Genomic DNA, 19,154 nt, shown 5'->3' with positions numbered 1-19,154 from the left:
AGTTATGTCCAGAAATGAAATGAGTAGTACCCAGAAAATGCAAACTTGGCCCCATAATTCTATTGTAAAAGGTAAAATTTGAATAGAGTGCCAGTGGGTAATACTCAAAAAATGCAAATTGAAGAATCTAATTATTAAAGAAAGCATTTTAGAATTTAGATTATTGTGTTACAGAGACATGCAATAAACAAGAACAAGAGCGAGTCGAAAAACTTACAAGGCAATGATAGTTTCGGAAGAGACGACAATATAGTTATCAACATCGCTTATGTGTGGCATACAACTACCTTTTCTTTATTTAAGCCCTTTTTGTTTTCTTGAATTTGATTTCTAGAAGTGAAAAAAAAAAAACAAAATCTCATCTTCCTCTTAATATTTCTCATATTCCATTTATATACCTTGAGCTTGCGTTTCACCTATATCTTTGACATTGATGCCAGGTGGGTCTCCAATTTTATTCCTTTACCAACGATTTTCTTGCAGATAATTTCTAGCGACACATTTTCAGTGTCTTTATGAATTTCCAACGTGTTTTATGGTTATCGTCACGGTTAAAATTAATGCAACCTATATTTGATCTATGCTTTGTTAAAAATTTCATAAGAAATGATTACAATTATAGATACAATTATCGTTGGAGGTCATGAGCAAATTCTACATTAATGCAATACAAGGAAAAAATAAATAAATAAAGCTCTTGAATTAAGATTTTTTTCTCAGTGTCCTATTTGAGCTACTATAAAAGGTTGAAAATATTAATGGACTAGTTGATAGAAAACACTAAGACCATAAAATTAACTCTGATAGTGTGCAATTAAATGATTATATTGATGCTTAATCAAATAGACAAGATTGTAGAAGAAATACATATGAGATTCAAGTCATTAACAACCATCCATTCCTTAAGTAAATAAACCAAATTCTTGTATAGGCCTGGAAACTTATGTTTGTGAGAAATTGAATCAGAGATGACACTTATTTATTTATTCCTTTTGATCTTTCATACAGTTAGGGCTGGAGCAAAATTATAACTCGAAATAACTAATGCACCTTATCATTCATATTCAGTTACCTAAATATACAGAGAGCTGATAATTGGAGAAAAGTTAAAAGTAGGAAGCTGAAAAAGTAGTGAAAGATTAAATAACAAGAAAATTGATTAACTAAAAATGTGGTGAAAAGTTTACTGATATTAAGATTAAGAGAAGAAATAGCCTTTTACAGCATAAAGTAGCCATTCATGCCAAATTTTAAAAAAGATACCTATGCGCATAGATAGAGAGCCAATTAGGAAATAAAAAGATTATGTCAATACACTATTTTCACATATAGAAATAGCAACAAAAAGGTTGTCAAGAGCTCATCCTCCCAAACTTACTGGATTAAATCTAAACGATGAAACAAAAAGTAGAATAAGAAAATTTCTTTGTTGTTCTAGGTGATATGTGGCCCTTTATAACCACTTATTGCAAGCTCTCTTAGCATTGATGTGTAAAGAAGTATAATTGCTTTTAGAGGGGTGCTAATTCTTCCCTTGCTTCCCTTTTCCACCAAAAAAAAAATCAAGGTTTTGGTTTCTATAAAGCTCTCTTTTATATACAAGTTGAGTATAAGTCTTTATAAAGAACTGCTTACATGAATTAAATATCATATATATATGCATTGCATTTGGCCGCAACTATTTCTAGTACAAATAACCTTTTCTCTAAGTGGAAAAAGAATATACCGTGGTCAACTAAGTTATTATCACGACCCGATCCATGGGCATGTGACCGGCGCTAAGGAATAGATAGGCTTACCATTGAAACCCGTAACAAGCCTAGCTAATCAAGACTCAACTAAAATATAATTTTATTCAATATACTAATATTTCATTTACTAATATTCATCTACACAATTACAACAGAATTTATACCGGTTTATCAGCAATAATAAAATTAATACATCAACAGGTTGTTTGTCAAATCAAATAGAACTAATAAATCTGAAAATGCAAATACAGTGGAGTATCGAGAAATTTATGTAATTAGAAATATAAGAAAAATAGTTACGTTAAGCCCGAGGAAGAAAAGAGTCAGATTGGCAAAATGAAAGGAGCTGCAAATAACTTAATTGTCGTCTGAAAAATTTAATTTGAGACTGTCAGTCTCGAGGGTGAGTTAAAATCATATAATCCCAAACAAACACAACTATCACAATAAAATAATTATTTAAATAAATATAAACTATCATGAAATCATTAAAGTACATGTCATATCATATTTCAGAAAATTCAATTTAATAAATACATGATGAGAATATCACCAGAATCCTATACTCCAATTCTATTAGGCAATCGACTCTCTTATTTCCAATAAGACTAGCGCTTGGAGAGCAATGCTCGACCAGGGCACATCACATAAATATTTCCCTGTTATGTGTCTCTGATTTATATCGGTGCGCGGTCCTAATGCAACTCATCAGATGGCATGTTCTACTGCCGTCTCATCCCGAGTTACAGTACAATCTTAGCATCAATAATATTAAAATAACGTAAATTACAGACAATCATAGAATTACTCAATTTAATATTAAATGCTAAAATTGAATAGCATCGATTTAAATGAAATTATGGTTAGATGCAATATTCATAGTAAATATAATAATAGTGATGCAAATAATGGCAATTAAGATAATAATAATATTTAAATTGTATTAAATAGTGACATGACACATACACCGTTGATTATACGACTTTAACTCATAGTTCTGTTGAAAACTCGGTAAAACCTCCCCTAAAATACAGACATTTATCCTCTGTATAACCGGTCTAGAACCTGCTAAAAACACTTCTAATATTTATCAAATATTTACAGTAGTCGGGTCACCCATATTTGTATCATTTTTCCGGCTACGCAACACAACACAGTTCACAACTAATAAATAACAGTCTGACATTAATATTTATTTCATAATCCAACTCACAAATAATTTCTCAAAATTTAATCTAATTATTCATAGCCACAATTATTACAAAGCTAAATAATTTTTAAAATTCCACTAATTATTCCATAATGTTTATAATTAATCTAACAATGAATTTATTTAATTTAATTATTTGTTTAAAATTAATTATTAATGGTGATAATATTTTTAAAATTTTTTAATTAATTTATCGAGTCCAAATAAATTTTTACAAAGCCAAAAATCTAAAGTTCTGCGCGTCCGAAAAATACCGGGCTCCAAAAGCCGGTACAGCCAATAATGTTGGAATTTGAATCTAGAGGAGCCGACGCGAAACTTATGATTCATGGAGTCCAGATATGCAAATATCTTTTCCGGAATCTCATCGGAAGCCATCGAATAGAGGCCGGAAAGCTTCGGCTCCTTTGAGATTTGGACATAGCTTCTGGCGATGGAAAAATAGAGAAAAGGGCTACTCTTGACATTTTTGGTGGTGGCGAGTCCATTTTCGATGTCTGATTTGCAAAATAAGGCTAGCAAGTGGATCGTTGGTAGAAATGGGCAATGGTTATGGAAGAAAATGAGTGAAAAATGGTGGTGGGGAGCCTGACACGCGGGAAGAAGAGGAAGAAAAGAGAGGGGCTGCTGATTTGGTTGTATTTTAGGAGAAAATGCACTTTGATCTTTAAAAATTCTAGCTATAGAAAATGCCCCCCAAAAGTAATTATTTGCTCAATTTTCCTATTTTTATAATTATACATATATTTATATACTTAATTATTACTTCAATAATGTAACACTAACTTTAGACTTAAAATAATAATAATAAGAATCCTGTACAATAAATAAATTATAATATCTAGTGTAAATTAAATCCAAGTTTAATTGAAAAATAAGTATTTAACTAAAAGAAATAATAAAATTAAACTTCACAAACTACGAGGTATTACAATTATGCTTGTAATTTAGTGAGGATGTCTTAAAATAAGATTCAACTTTTGAATACTTAGGGACTGTATATTTGATGCTCATTTTTTTTATATTATGTTGATTTAGTTGGAATCGACAGATAACGTTGTTCATCATAACAATGAAATGTTGCCATCTTGATAGAACTATAATAAATAAATGATGAAACTCGTTAGCTTATCTATTGATAAGATAATACAATTTTTAAAAATAGTGTAATATTATTAATTTTTTTTAATATATCTTATATTTTAATTATTACAAATGAATACCTATTTAATAATATTTATGTAAATGGATATTTAATAGGTAAAATATCCGATATTTAAAGATCTAAAAATTTATTTTATAATTATATATATTAAATGAGTCCTTAAGGAGTTCATATAGTATATATGCATGTATTTTTATTCGGATTTAGACAAATTTAGATAATAAATATAATATTTTAAATGAATTTAGAACAGATTTAGATATGAATATTTTAAATGAATTTTAATTTAGATTTTTCTTAAATAATTTAGATATGAACTACAATAAGTTGACGAAACAAATACATGCTTCTGGAACTGGTTCCATATAAAAGATTATAGCAAAATTACAAGTTGTAGGTCAAATAATACAACAAATTTCATTTATGCGATTTATTCTTCTTAGATTTAAATGGGATAGGGAAAGAAAGATAAAGAAGGACATGGAGAAGGAGAAATAATGGTGTCAACTTTAAGCAATGGTGATAATTATTTTGTTACGGCGAAGAGCTTAAATTACAGGTTTTTTTTATACTTTAAGAGTATATTTACATTTAAAAATAGTTTAAGGACTAAGCCGCTCATCGCACCAAATATTAAGGCTAAAACAACACCCTTTCCTATAGTTTTAATGAGAAAAATTAATTTCTTTGTTATTTTTTATTTTAAATAGTTGAAAATCTCAACTACCAGTTTATTCCTATTATTTGCCTACACAATTAATTCTAACACTTACTACCATTATCAAATTCATTAATTTTTATGCATAAATTATTTGCATTATGTATATTAAATTAATTTTGAATTAGTTTTTACCTTTGAATTTAGTTGCATAAATTATTTTCATTAAGTGTATTAATTACAAAAAGAATAATAAATAATTAAATGAGATATCTATGATTTGTTTTCCTAAAAGATCAATCAATAAATAAAAAGATCTATCCATGATTTTCTTTCTTATAATAGAATTGAAGGAAATAAAAAAAAATTTAAAATAAAAATCATTTTAAAAGAATTTTAATATTTCATATTAAGTATAAGAACTAAATTTAACTCTTCATTATATCAAATTAAACTTATAATAAGTATAAGTATATTTGATATTTGTGACTGATAAAACAAAATGATAAAAAGAGTTAAAAATTAAGAAAGCAAATATTATGGAGGAATTACTTTACTTTTTAAAAAGTAAGATTAGACTTGTAAATTTGTCTAAACTTCAATAAGATAATAGTAATTTACTCAAATTTATACACAAATTTATGAAGATTTAGATATTATTTTGACAGAAAAATATTGTTATTAATAATTAATAAGATTAACAAATTTGAGCAATATAATGGTATTAATTAGTAAAAGATATATTTTAAATAGATAAAATGTCCATTGTGGCTCATCGTCTTATTGGTAAAAAAAAAAATCATAAAATTAGCTTTTAAAGAAAAAAAAATTCTCCCATATATACAACCAACCCGAACAAAAAACTTTTGCATTGGCGATTAAAGGCACGCCAACGCAGCAGAAGAATATACAGAAACTAGCCGTTGGCGCTCACAAAATCAAATGTTTATATTGTGGGTCACAACACAAAGCTGCCCTTTTTTCTTCATTAAAGACACAGACAAACAAATCTCTTCTTCTTCATCCTTAAAAATACCCATTCTCTTTCCTTCTCTCTCTAAATACTCCTCCCTCTCTCTCTCTCTCTCTCAACACTCCTCTATCTCTCTCTTTCTCTGATGCTGTTTGAAAAGCTTGCCGCATTGTTCTTATCTTGAGAATTCCGTGAGTATTGAATTTATTTCCTTAAGATCCACGCTTAAATTGAAGGAAACGCTGTGTTTCATGATCATTTTCTTTTATGTAAATTGGATACTATCATTTTAGAAATGGCAGGTTTTACCAAATGTTTTTTCGCTCTGTTACTAACTTTCCTTTCTCTTTTTCTTTAGAAACTTTTGGTGCTGTTTTTTTTTTATATATTAGAGGCTATTTTTCTTTCTTTTTCTTCTTAGATTTTGTTGCGATTGAATTAATCTCTTTATTTTGAGACGAGTGTATCGTTGCTTAATCTGGATCTGTTGTTACTGTTTATCAAAATTGTAAATTATTATGACAATAGACAACAAAGGAGGCTTTTCATATTCAAAAAAATTGGGTGGAAAATCAGGATGTATATATTAAAGTAAATCACTTGATTTTGTAGTTTCCTTTTGTAACTTCATTAACTGATCTTTTGAGTACTGGCCCGGGTGCAGACGGCACAGAGAGACTTTACAATTAAGATTCTTGATTAGAGATGAATAATGGAAATGTCAGGGATCTGCTGAATTCAGAATCAGGTCGAATTCTAGATGACCCAGAGGCATACGCATTTCTTTCTTTGTGTTGGTGTAGCTTCCTTTGCCGCTGCAAGCATTAGAGTAACAGTTTATTAACCTTTCTGAAATCACCCATGATTATCAAAATTTCGAAGACCTTGCTAGAAGTGAAACAGCTTCACAGACATGCAGATGGGGCTCAGAGAATATCATTAAGATATTATATGCATTAAATGGGAGCATGGCTTGATTTTACTTTACTAAGTTGCTGAAACTATAAGAGGTGCCGATATTGGTAAATTTGATATTATTCAGGTCAGATTTGAATATTAGCGTACTTTTTGATTGTCAAGTTTTATTTCATACGTTTTTTTTGTCCCCAGCAAGTTTTGGAAAATGAGATTGAAAACAGAGCACCGGAAAATGAAGACTTCATTTCATATCCGGTGCGACCCAGCCAGAGTCTGAGAAAGAGAATCCTACAAAAAGTGAAGAATGTGGAGACGTTTCATCACGGGAAGGAACTCCAGGCTATTGTCGTTCTAGTTCAGTTAATATGAAGAAAATGCAGCAGAGGAGAACGTGAGAAGCATAAGAACTTATGTGACAGAATTGAAGGAACATGTTGCCAAACTGCAATACCACAAGCAGCTACTTGTTTGCTATTATAGTATTGGCAGTTCATTTGGTCCTCTACTACTATATTGGCCTGTTATTTTCATTTGAATTTATGTAGTAACTTAGTATCAGGAAATTCATTTTCATATTCTTCATGCTGGAAGCAAATGAAGCGGCATTTGGCAATTCAAGTCCCGCTCCTCGTGCTGGAGATGAGCTTACAATTTCTCTATCGTCAAGGTTTTTCTCTCTTTTTAGCCTACGAACTGACACATTGCTTGGAGCTGTAATGCTTAAACTAATTTTCTTTTATGTCTTGCTTAAAGTAACTCGAGCAATGAGACGTGAAAGAGAGTTTCTTGCAAAGAGGTTGACTTCACGTTTAAATGCCGACGAGAGAGAGGCGCGTACATGAAATGAGGAAGCAGAGGAAACTGCAGTTTGTGAACAAATCCACATATACACATGAAAGTGCTGAGATAGTGTGGCACTACCAACAGATAAGAGACCCTGAATTATGGGTGGAACCCAATTTCAAACCTTCTACATTTGTGAGAATTACATTTTTCATTTGTAAGTATTTCCTATTTCTGTACGTGTAAAATGAATTTTAGAGGTTTTTTGTCCATGTATCATTTATTTTTATCTTTACTTTTGCTCAAATTATGGTGTGACTGGTTTGTGCATAGGAAGAGGGTTTGGATATGGCAATCAAGCAAGCATTTCCTCTATTGATTGTTTGATACCAGCAGGTTTAATTAATCTTTTCTCCTTTCCTGCCAAGAATACCAGCAACGTTAGTAAATTTCTTGTAATTTTTCTGCAACTTTACAAATTTCTAACAGTGTGGATAAAGACAACACTAACTGTGCAATAAAATCTGAGTTATCAAATGTTTGTTTGTTACATCTGCGTCTTAGTCAAGTCTTTTAATTGACTGCGATCATTTGTGTTATATCCATCACAATTAGATAAATTTGCTACTTTCAGGACATTGTTGAAGAAGGCTTCAGGACCATCTATCCACGAGTAACAGGTTGTTTCTTTCCCAGTATTATCTCTATTTCAAACTTGTCATCTTTACTTTTCTTCTTTTTTATATTCTTTAATGAGTTCAAATTACATTACTATATTATATAATTGTATAATATAGGATCTGAATTGAAACAAACTGTACTATTAAAAAAACCTAACAAAATTTATTAAAGAAAGCAAGTGGATTTTAACTAAAGATAATTAAAATTTCTATTACAATGGTCATAATTGACATGATATTGTTTGAGCCATTTGATAAGTATTTGTAATAGTAACGCACTGAAAACACTTTATTTTTGTGTCGGGTTAGCTTCCTTTGCACCGCAAGTATTAAATTAACAGTTTATTAACTTAAAATATTATTAACTTAGCTTTAGTATTATTTTTATATTGAATGTTTCTTTCTTAATTTGCTTTTAATCTTTTTCATTATATAATTTGTTTGTTTATTGCTTCTTAGTTAATTTCCTTTACTAACTTAAAATTTTTTCAGAGTGACAAGTTCTACTTACCTGATTTAGAGATCATAACTGATCTTTTTTGGACTTTTAGAATTAGTTTTAGTTAATTAATTAGTTAAATTTCTTATTTTTGATGTTTTTAAGCCATGATTATAATTAATTCCTCCCCTTAATCGCCCCGATCTCCTTAATCCTTTTCTGGATTTCTCTTTTCTCCTTCCCCCTTCTATGTATGTTTTATTTTATTGCTTCTAGGTTTTCACCACATATATAAGGGATTAAAATCAACTTAAAATTTATGGGTGATCACTCACATGCTTATAAGATGAACATGAATCCAGCACCTAGATTTAGGTAATAAAATTGTATTCACCTTGCTTGTAAAGATAAAATTTAAGATACCAAAGTACCTCCTGCTAGGGCTAATTGGGGTACCAATTAGGTCAAAATTTGTTTGCTCATCTCACATTAGATAAGAAATGGTTCATGCTTTAAAATAAGTAGAATTGACTAGATTAAAATGTAAATATTCATTTACTTTAGTGGAATCTGCAGATAGGGATGCCTCAGACCTTCTCTATTCTTACTTTACTTTTCGAACCTATAATCTCTAGCTCTCTATAAGTGATACCAACTGTCTTATTTGTCCTGATATTTTGGGTCGCGATTCTAAAAAACATGATAATTGTGGTCCTCTATAGGTAGAGTGAATAACTCATTTTGAAACGAACTTGGTAGTATGAAGAGCAATTTCTCAATACAATGACGAGATAAAATACCACCTATATAGCCAAGGCTAAAATCTATTTGCACTCATACATTCCTACTACATGTGAAGGCGATGAAAAAAATTTCATCTCACAAAAAATTAAGTATTAACTGGTTATTAATCTAATTAATTAATATAACATATTTCAAATCTTTAACCTAATTCAATCATAAATCCTAAAAGAAAATACTTGTTCCTACTAATCTAGTTCAATCCTAATCCTAATCCTATAAGATATTCAATTACTAGAGTTCGTAAGCGCTAGTAGGTTTTTAGCCCGACCCCAATGTCAAGGAATTGCTCTTCAATACTAGGCCCATTTTAAAATTAGTCATCTTGTCAAGGGACCTAAGAAACTACAATGATTATGTGACTATCGAGAAAAGGAGTCGACACTTTAAAATGTCAGTGCAAATAGTGTTTGTATCTCTTACGGAGCCTAAGTTTCCCCTCTAGCATCAAAGATAATGTGTTTGGAAAGTCTACAAATAGATGAATATTTTCCTAACCCTAACAAGAGTACTTTAACCTAGGCCATCTACTCGTTTTAAGCACACACCTCGTTATCTTCTTTCTCAGGCATTCAGATCAATGCGGTGGTTTAAATACTTCCTTGGTTGACTAGCTACACTAAATTAGAGTTATTCGCGCGTTGTTCATCCTATACGAATTCCTCTTAAGCTCGGCCTACATTGGAAGCACATTCCCTTATTTTCACTTCAGTGTTGTATCCATATTGGCCCACAAATCTCTTAGCACATCTTTCCAATCCTCTCTTTATTTTTTCATCCAACTACTAGTACCAGCGAGGCAGTAGCTCCGATCAAATAGCATACTTGAATGAAGCATAAAGATATGCTAACTCATTAAGCATTTAAGAAAAGACTGGAGATCCCCGGGACCGTCGAATTTCTTAAAGTTAGAGACATTCACCTTTCCCTTTGAGGTATTCCTTCCCATCCATCCTTTCATCTTGTCCATTTGTTTCATCATTTTCTCAAGTCGAGGATTTTTAGTGAAAAAGCGAGAAGAATCAGCACTTCATTGTCATTATCAGCAAACTCAAAAGGACCACCATTTCCTTTGTGCTTTACCACCAAAGTAATGGGTGGTTGTTGATCAGCAATGGCGTTGTTAGTGTTGGTAGGAACAGTACCATTGACGGTTTCTTATGGCCAAGAATAGTTTTAAAAGATTTAACTATTATTGCCTTCGTGTCCATCAAGTCAAAAACATCTATTCTTTCATCACTGTATGCTTATAGTGTTTATAGATCTCATTAAGTCTAGAGTTGAACTGGTGCTTGATCTTCTTTTTTTAAATAATTCAAATCATTATACATTCTTATCCCGCGTCGACTTGGGCATATTAGGAAAATCCAATTGACCCTCTAATCGAATCTCATCTTTTAGCCAGCTAAATTGGCCTATCAATAGCTTCTATTTCACCACTAGTTAAAGACTCCCAGAGTACACTGGCCATAACTTTGATTTCAAGCTGAGCTCCTTGAATTTGCTTAAACCTAAGTCTTTTGAGCCCCTAAATCCAATTTATATTTTCCCCCAAATATTAATACCCATTATTTCAATTCTACTATTTAAAAAAAAAAACTAGTTCTAATAAATTCTAGGACAAAAGTAACAAAAGAAAATTAGCACTAAACTTTTTAATAGTTCAACTTTTATGAATTAGCAACAACATGTTTTATGGTTACTATCACGGTTAAAATTTGTGCAACCTACATTTAATCTGTGTTTTGTTAAAGATTTCATAAGAAATCATCACAATTATAGATACAATTATCGTTATAGGGTCATGAGCAAATTCTACATTAATGCAATACAAGGAAAAATAAAATAAAAATAAAGCTCCTGAATTAAGTTTTTTTTCTCAGTGTCTCCTATGAGCATAAAAGGTTGACAATATTCATGAACTACTTGATAGTTTTCACTAATACCATAAAATTAACTCTGATAGTGTATAATTAAATGATTATATTGGTGCTTAATCTAATAGACAAGATTGTAGAAGAAATACATATGAGATTTAAATCTTTAACAATCGTCCATTCCTTAAGTAAATAAACAAAATCCCTTGTATAGGCCTAGAAACTTATGTTTATGAGAAATTGAATCACATATGATATTTATTCGTTTTGATCTTTTATACAGTTAGAAATGGAGCAGGACTCGAAATAACTAATGCACCTTATCATTCATATCCAGTTACTTGAATATACAGAGAGCGTTGATAATTGGAGAAAAGTTAAAAGTAGGAAGCTCAAAGAGTAGTGAAAGATTAAATAATAAAGAAATTGATTAACTAAAAGGGTGATGAAAAGTTTACTAATATTAAGATTAAGAGAAGAAATAGCCCTTTATAGCATAAAGTAGCCCTTCACGCCAAATTTAAGAAAAATACCTATAAGAATAGATAAAGAGCCAGTTAGGAAAGAAAAAAATTATGTCAATACACTATTTTTATATATAGAGATAGCAACAAAAAGACTGTCAAGAGCTCATCCTCCCAAACCTACTGGATTAAATCTAAACGATGAAACACAAAGTAGAACAAGAAATTTTTTTTGTTGTTCTAGGTGATATGTGGCCCTTTATAACCATTTAATGCAAGCTCTCTTAGCATTGATGTATAAAGAAGTATAACTACTTTAAGAGGGGTGGTAATTCTTCCCTTGCTTCCCTTTTCCACCACAAAAAAAAATCAAGATTTTGGTTTCTCTAAAGCTCTCTTTTATATACAAGTTGAACATGAATCTTTGGAAAAAACTGCTTACATGAATTAAATATCATATATATATATATGCATTGCATTTGGCCTCAACTATTTCTAGTAAAAATAACATTTTCTCTAACTGAAAAAAGAATTATTGTTACGATCCAATCTATGGGCCCGTGACCGGCGCTAGGAAATAGATAGGCTTACCACCGAAACCCGTCTATGAAAAAAGACAACAATTACGGGTCATGTAATTCACATAATAGATAATAAAATAAGCATTGATGAAATAATAAATATTTTCCCTTTAAATCCCTAATTGTTTATTTACCCATTTATAATCAAAAAAATTAAAAACAAACCCAATAGAATAATTAAATTACAAAGTATTAATATAAAGATTTTACCTTAAACCCCTCAAATAGATGGTAGAATGAGTTGATCTGATGAGAAAATGGTAAAATTAGAGAGTAATTGAAGCTTGAGTCTTGATACAAAAATAAAATAAAAGAGAAACACCTATTGTCAAATGAGAAACAAATTGTTCCAAAGGGGCCAAAAATCTTCTCTTTTTTAGGTTAGATACATGAATTTACTAATATATCCTTTTAACATTTTCAAATGACAGGGGGTCCATTGCCCCACTTGGCCCCAACGTAGCTCTGTCACTAAGCAGAATAATACTTGTTTAGTAAATCAATTCTTTTAGTTTAAATCAAACTGATAAACACGAATTAAATGCATAATAATCAAAATTATATAAACATATACTATAAATAAAAGGATAAATGTGTATGCCGAACTTGAAGAACCTTAAAATTTGCTGAACTCGATGAAATCTTATGTGAGGGATGAAGAAGGAAATGAAACTAGTGAAGTTGCTAAAAATATTGTCATGTGGCTTACGACAATGAAGATATTCTTGATGGGTACATGCTTCATGTGTCATGTGGATTCTATAGTCATAAGTTAACATATCTTTCAAGTACATATGTAGATTTTTCAATAAAATCCTACATGATTAGCCTGTCTACGATAGTAGAATCTTTCCTTTTTTTTTTTTTAAAACATCAGTGTTTCAAGCAAGAACTTATGCTAGAATATATGGAGAAACAGAACCCAAATTAAAAAGAGTTGATTGAGAATATGATGTACAACTGCAATGGAGAAGCGGAGGGCGGAGAGAAAAAGAGAGAGTTTTAAGATTTTCTTGAATGCTTCGGTTGAGAGGGTTCAATATAGGCGAAATTCTTTTGGCAGAATATAGAGTTTCACTCCTAAGCTTTATTAATTTAATTTCTAACATTTTTTAATTATTATTTTAATTTATGATACTTTTCGATTTCTATTTTAGACCATGTTTACATTTCTACTTCTGCTTCTTATATTTTTATATTTATATTTTTATATTTTTTATTCATTTATATCGTGAAATATTTACATAAAAATAAATAAACATATAAAAGTAAATGTTCAAAAGATGAAAAAATATTAAGAATAGAAGTTGGGAGGTGTCATAGATTAAAAAAATAGTTAATGACTGTTAAAGGTTAAACTAGTAAAGCTTAATGGTGAAATTATGTATTAAGCATTCGCCGATCCTTAATTATAAATCCATCAATATAAGTAAAACATATTATAAAATATGCTGCATAATATAGTTATAGTAGGAAATTCATAATCCTACATGAGGAACTGAGTTCACCCGAGAATTTCTCTTTGTTAAAAGAAAATCTGACATGAAATGAAGAAAGAAAGGTTTATCTTTGTCATGATCATCACAAGTGTTAAATATTAGGGAAATTTTTGGCTTTGTCTTTGTATTATGATGCTTCTGGTTTTGCTGCTAATAATGAAGAGAATTCTCTATTTAGTAACTTCTTAGCCAACTCGACTTCTGATTCCCCTAGTCCATGCTCATGGAATGGTGTGTCTTCTTCTCTTGATAATGATAGTGTCACTGCCCTCAACCTTATCAATGTTGTTGTTTCTGCTGCTGCAAAGACGACAACTTTGAGTTAGAAGAAGTCACTTACTCTTCTGGGTCCAATCTGAAATTTGTATTACTATACAATTTTTTGTCTTTTTTAAAATTTTATCCGTTGCTTTTGTTCAAGTTTTCTGTGTTTCCTTTTTCAGCATGACGATCAACAGTTCCAACATTATATTACATCGTATCATCTCTTTTTCCTTAATGGAATTCTTTTATTCTTTTCTGGACTTGTCCCCCAACTTGTCACAACTCCACAACTGGTTACTTTGTGTTTATGATTTCTTGAATTTAATTCTCTACTTGATTACTTTATTTTATTCATAGTAATTAGTTTCCACCATCTTCTTTTGTTTACTTCATTTTGTTTTTCAAGTACATGCTGGTGATCTTTTATTTTAATTTTCTAAATTTCAGATTTTGAAGCAAGAAATCATGGCTAGATGTATGGAGAAATAAAACACGTAAGACTCGAATTGAGAACATTGATATGGAGTTTCGAAGAGTAAGAGAAAGATTTGGGCTTTATTCTTTATGACTCAACTGCAAAACAATAAAAATAATAATAAAGGAAAGAGCTTTCTGACGGGCCAGAAAGAACTATGACTAGAACAAAATAAGAACATTTTTTCAATTGGGATTATATATAAGAACATTTTTTCAATTGGGATTATATTGTTGAAGCAGAAATTTGAGACAAGAAAATGAAGAGAGAACGGAAGATGGTATCACCAAAAGATGGAATATATAGCTTTGGTTGTTATATATTGTTACTGTTAATGATCATTCCGTTACAAGCTAGAGAATTGGCTTCAAAACAAAGTATCAGCAATGATGAAGTTGTGAGATTGTTAGCTTTCAAGCAATCCTCTGTTCAATATTATCCAAATAAGTCCTTAGCCAACTGGACTGCAAATTCACCAACTTCATGTTCATGCTTTGGTGTTTTTTGCTCTGCTGATGGCCATGCGACCTCTCTCAACCTCAGCAGCACTGACCTCATTGGCAGCCTGCACCTCCCTGACCTCACTGCTTTGCCATCTCTAAAGCATCTTAGTCTAAGTGGCAATTCTTTCTCTCTGGGATCATACGCCTTTCTTGCTACACTTTGTGTTCTTGAGACTATTGACCTTTCCTCCAACAATATCTCTGACCCTCTTCCAGGAAAGTCTTTCCTTTCTTCTTGTAATTATTTGGCTTTTGTTAATCTCTCTCACAATTCTATTCCTGGTGGAGTTCTTCAATTTGGTCCTTCCCTACTTCAGCTTGATCTTTCAGAAAATCATATTTCTGATTCTACTTTCTTGACTCGTTCTCTTTCTATCTGCCAGAACTTGAATTACCTAAACTTTTCTGGTAATAAGCTGTCACGAAAACTTAATGTCAGTCCTATATCTTGCAAGAGTCTCTCAGTTTTAAACCTTTCAAATAATCTGCTCTCTAAGGAGATACCTACTAACTTTGTTGCACACTCACCACCATCTTTCAAGCATCTGGATCTTTCTTTATAATAACTTATCTGGTAGCTTCTCCAGTATGGAGTTTGGGCACTGTAACAATCTTACTTTGCTCAGTTCAAAATAGACTTTTTGGAACTATGTTTCCAAATAGTCTGAGCAACTGCCAAGTCTTGGAGACACTTGATCTTTCCCGAAATAAGTTGCAACTCAAGATTCCTGGTACCTTGTTAGGAAATTTCAAGTTTCTGAGACAACTTTCTTTAGCAGGTAATCAGTTGTTTGGCGTATAATGATATTGAATTTGTGTTGAAACTTATATATTGATTGCTGCAATGATTACAATTTATAAAAGAGATTACACGAATCTAAGAGATAAAATAGCATATAATTACAATAGTAAGATTTAGAAAATGAGTTGTACAATCTCAGTTGTTACAATTGATTACAACAGCTATCTTAGCTTTTATACATTTGAATCAAAGTATGTTAACATCATAGACTTAGTCTCTACACGCCCCCGCAAGATGGAGGTTCCATTGGAGACTCTACTCTTGTAACGAAAATGAAGAAATTGACTGCGATCAAGAGCTTTGGTAAGCATATCTACTAATTGATCCTTCGAGCTAATGTGCAGTACACGTAAAGAGCCATTGGAGACCTATTCACGAACGAAATGATAGTCAAGTGCCAGGTGTTTCATTCGTGAGTGATGGATTAGATTAGTACACGAATATGTTGCTCTTGTCTTGTCACAAAATAAGCTCGATGGTTGTGGAAGAGAAACACCTAATTCATGCAAGAGATTTTTAACCCAACTAACCTCTGTTGCTGCATTTGCGAGAGCCTTATACTCAACCTTTGTAGATGACCGAGAAACAGACTTTTGATGAGATGATATTATAGCCCAATTATAAAACATATGATGTAGTTTTAATGAGAAAAATTAATTTCTTTGTTATCTTTTTTTTTTTAAATAGTTGAAAATCTCAACTATCAGTTTATTCCTATTATTTACATACACAATTAATTCCAACACTTACTACCATTATCAAATTCATTAATTTTGATGCATAAATTATTTGCATAATGTATATTAAATTAAGTTTGAATTAGTTTTTACCTTTAAATTCAGTTGCATAAATTATTTTCATTAAGTGTATTAATTAAGAAAAGAATAATAAATAATTAAAATGAGCTATCCATATTCATTTTTCCTAAAAGATCAATAAAAAGATCTATCCATGATTTTCTTTCTAAAAGAATTCAAGGAAATCAGAAAAATTTAAAAATATAAATTATTTTAAGAGAATTTTAATATTTGATATTAAGTTTAAGAACTAAATTTAACTCTCTATTGTATCAAATTAAACTTATAATAAGAATAAGGACCAAATTAAGATTTTTGTGACTGATAAAACAAAATGACAAAAAGAGTTAATAATTATGAAAAGCAAATATTATGGAGGAATTAGTTTACTTTTTAAAAAGCAAGATTGGACTTGTAAATTTGTCCAAACTTCAATATGATAATAGTAATTAACTCAAATTTATAAATAAATGTATTAAGATTTAGATATTGTTTTGACAGAAAAATATTATTATTAATAATTAATAAGATTAACAAAATTGAGCAATGCAATTGTATTAATTAGTAAAAGATATATTTTAAAAATATAAGATCAACTAGAGTATTAAGAATAATATAAATTATTTTACCAAATTTTAGAAAATGTGATTATATTATAATGCTAAGAAGTTATTTTGAATTACAAATGAGGAAAATAGAACTTGAATTTAACACCTTCCTAAAGTTAATATATAGAACTCATTCTTTCATTTTGATTTTTGATGTAAGAACTTAAATGGAATTACATGCCAACTATTACATGTGATAATTGCTATCCTCTATTTTCTTTTGAATGCACTGTCAAGGTAATTTTAAAAACAGTATAACCTAAGTATCAATAAATAAATGATTCTTTCACCCCTAATTAAAGACTCCCCGAGCACACTGGCCATAAATCCGCTTAAACCTAAGTCTTTTGAGCCCTTAAATCTAATTTATATTTTTCCCCAAATATTATAGCCATCATTTCAATTCTACTGTTTAAAAAAAAAAAAAAAACTAGTTCTAATAAATTCTAGGACGAAAGTAACAAAAGAAAAGTAGCACTAAACTTTTCAATAGTTTAACAGTTAAATAATAAAAAATAACCAATGAAAAAAGTGTTATATTATTACAGAATTGAAAGGTAATAATATATTTTTAAAACGTTAGAGCACTAATATAATATATCAAACCTTAAAAGTTAAATATTTTTACCCCAACTATTAGAACTGTCAGAAAGAGTTGTGACTTGCGTCAACATAAAATATAAATCGGTATTCGTCCGTATTCGGGGAATAAATTATAAGGTATTAATTTTTTTTTTAAAAGCACACTAGTTTCAAAAAAATTTAAAAGAAAACGAAAAAGCAACACTAGTGGCCGCAAAAGATCACCTTGTGAGCATTTTGTTTAAGCTTCCTTTGGTTAATAAATTATAAACTCCAAACTTGGATAATTATCTTTTATACTAATGAAATGTGTAATATGCTTGGGCTTGAATGAAGAAAACGATGTCACTTCTATGGAGGAGTCACTCTAAGCTTCTTTGTAATTCTTTAGAACCTTTACCGCCACTAAACACCTAAGAGAAAAGGAACAATATAAGAGAAAAAAGAAAGACAAGAACAGCACCTTCATTGAAATAATTTTCACGCATCATATAGGATCGAAACTCGGTCAATTGTGACTAAGCATAATAAAGAATGTAATTTTATTAAAAGGACCACAAATTATAAATTATAACATGAGAATTCTTTTAATTAAAATCTGGATAGAGTATAAAATCTGCATAAAAAAGCAGGAGGGAGCTTCAAGTTTAACTCGGTCCTCGATACCTTAACGCAAATAAGATAATCCAGCTTCTCCAAATGCTAACTCGCCGTACAAGTAAATGTTCATCTAAGAAACTAACCAATGTTAAGAATAAACATTTAATGAATTCAATAATCTTAATGTTCTACCTCTCATCCTTGAAGTTATGACAGCAGGGCACTATAGGCTTCTTTGACGCGAAATTTTTTGCTAAAGTGGAAGAAGCATAAGGGTTTCTATCTGCCAGAAGCAATCTCCACCTACGAATAGGGGAAAGAAAACAACCATTCAAAATAATAATATAGCTAGTGAATTATGTCCAGAAATGAAATGGGTAGTACAAATATCATATATATACACACATATATATATATATATATATATATATATACACATTGCATTTGGCCGCAACTATTTATAGTACAAATAACATTTTCTCTAAGTGGAAAAAGAATATATAATGGCCAACTAAGTTATTGCCATGACCCGATCCGTGGGCCCGTGACCGGCGCTAGGGAATAGGTAGGCTTACCACCGAAACCCGTAGCAAGCCTAACTAATCAAGACTCAACTAAAATATAATTTTATTCAATATATTAATATTTCATTTACTAATATTCATCCACACAATTACAACAGAATTTATACCGGTTTATCAGCAATAATAAAATTAATACATTA

General features: G+C 30.5%; 1 long non-coding RNA gene across 8 annotated transcripts; it reads left to right on the top strand.

Annotated features, from left to right (window-relative positions):
• Nucleotides 1–5,288: 5,288 nt before the first annotated feature.
• LOC107262342 lies at nt 5,289–14,733 on the top strand. 8 transcript variants are annotated; one of them, XR_007217647.1, is made up of 6 exons: nt 5,292–6,779; nt 6,868–7,342; nt 7,429–7,675; nt 7,796–7,854; nt 8,093–8,138; nt 14,511–14,725. It is a non-coding gene; the product is annotated as an uncharacterized LOC107262342 (long non-coding RNA). The 8 variants fall into 8 exon arrangements; XR_007217645.1 differs by having other exon boundaries at nt 7,792–7,854; nt 14,511–14,724; XR_007217644.1 differs by having other exon boundaries at nt 5,291–6,779; nt 7,429–7,854; nt 14,511–14,728.
• Nucleotides 14,734–19,154: the final 4,421 nt, after the last annotated feature.

This window comes from Ricinus communis, chromosome 1, assembly GCF_019578655.1.
Source record: "Ricinus communis isolate WT05 ecotype wild-type chromosome 1, ASM1957865v1, whole genome shotgun sequence".
Lineage (NCBI taxonomy): Eukaryota > Viridiplantae > Streptophyta > Magnoliopsida > Malpighiales > Euphorbiaceae > Ricinus > Ricinus communis.
The sequence above is the reverse complement of the archived record's forward strand: the minus strand, read 5'-3'. Positions and strand labels throughout refer to the sequence as shown.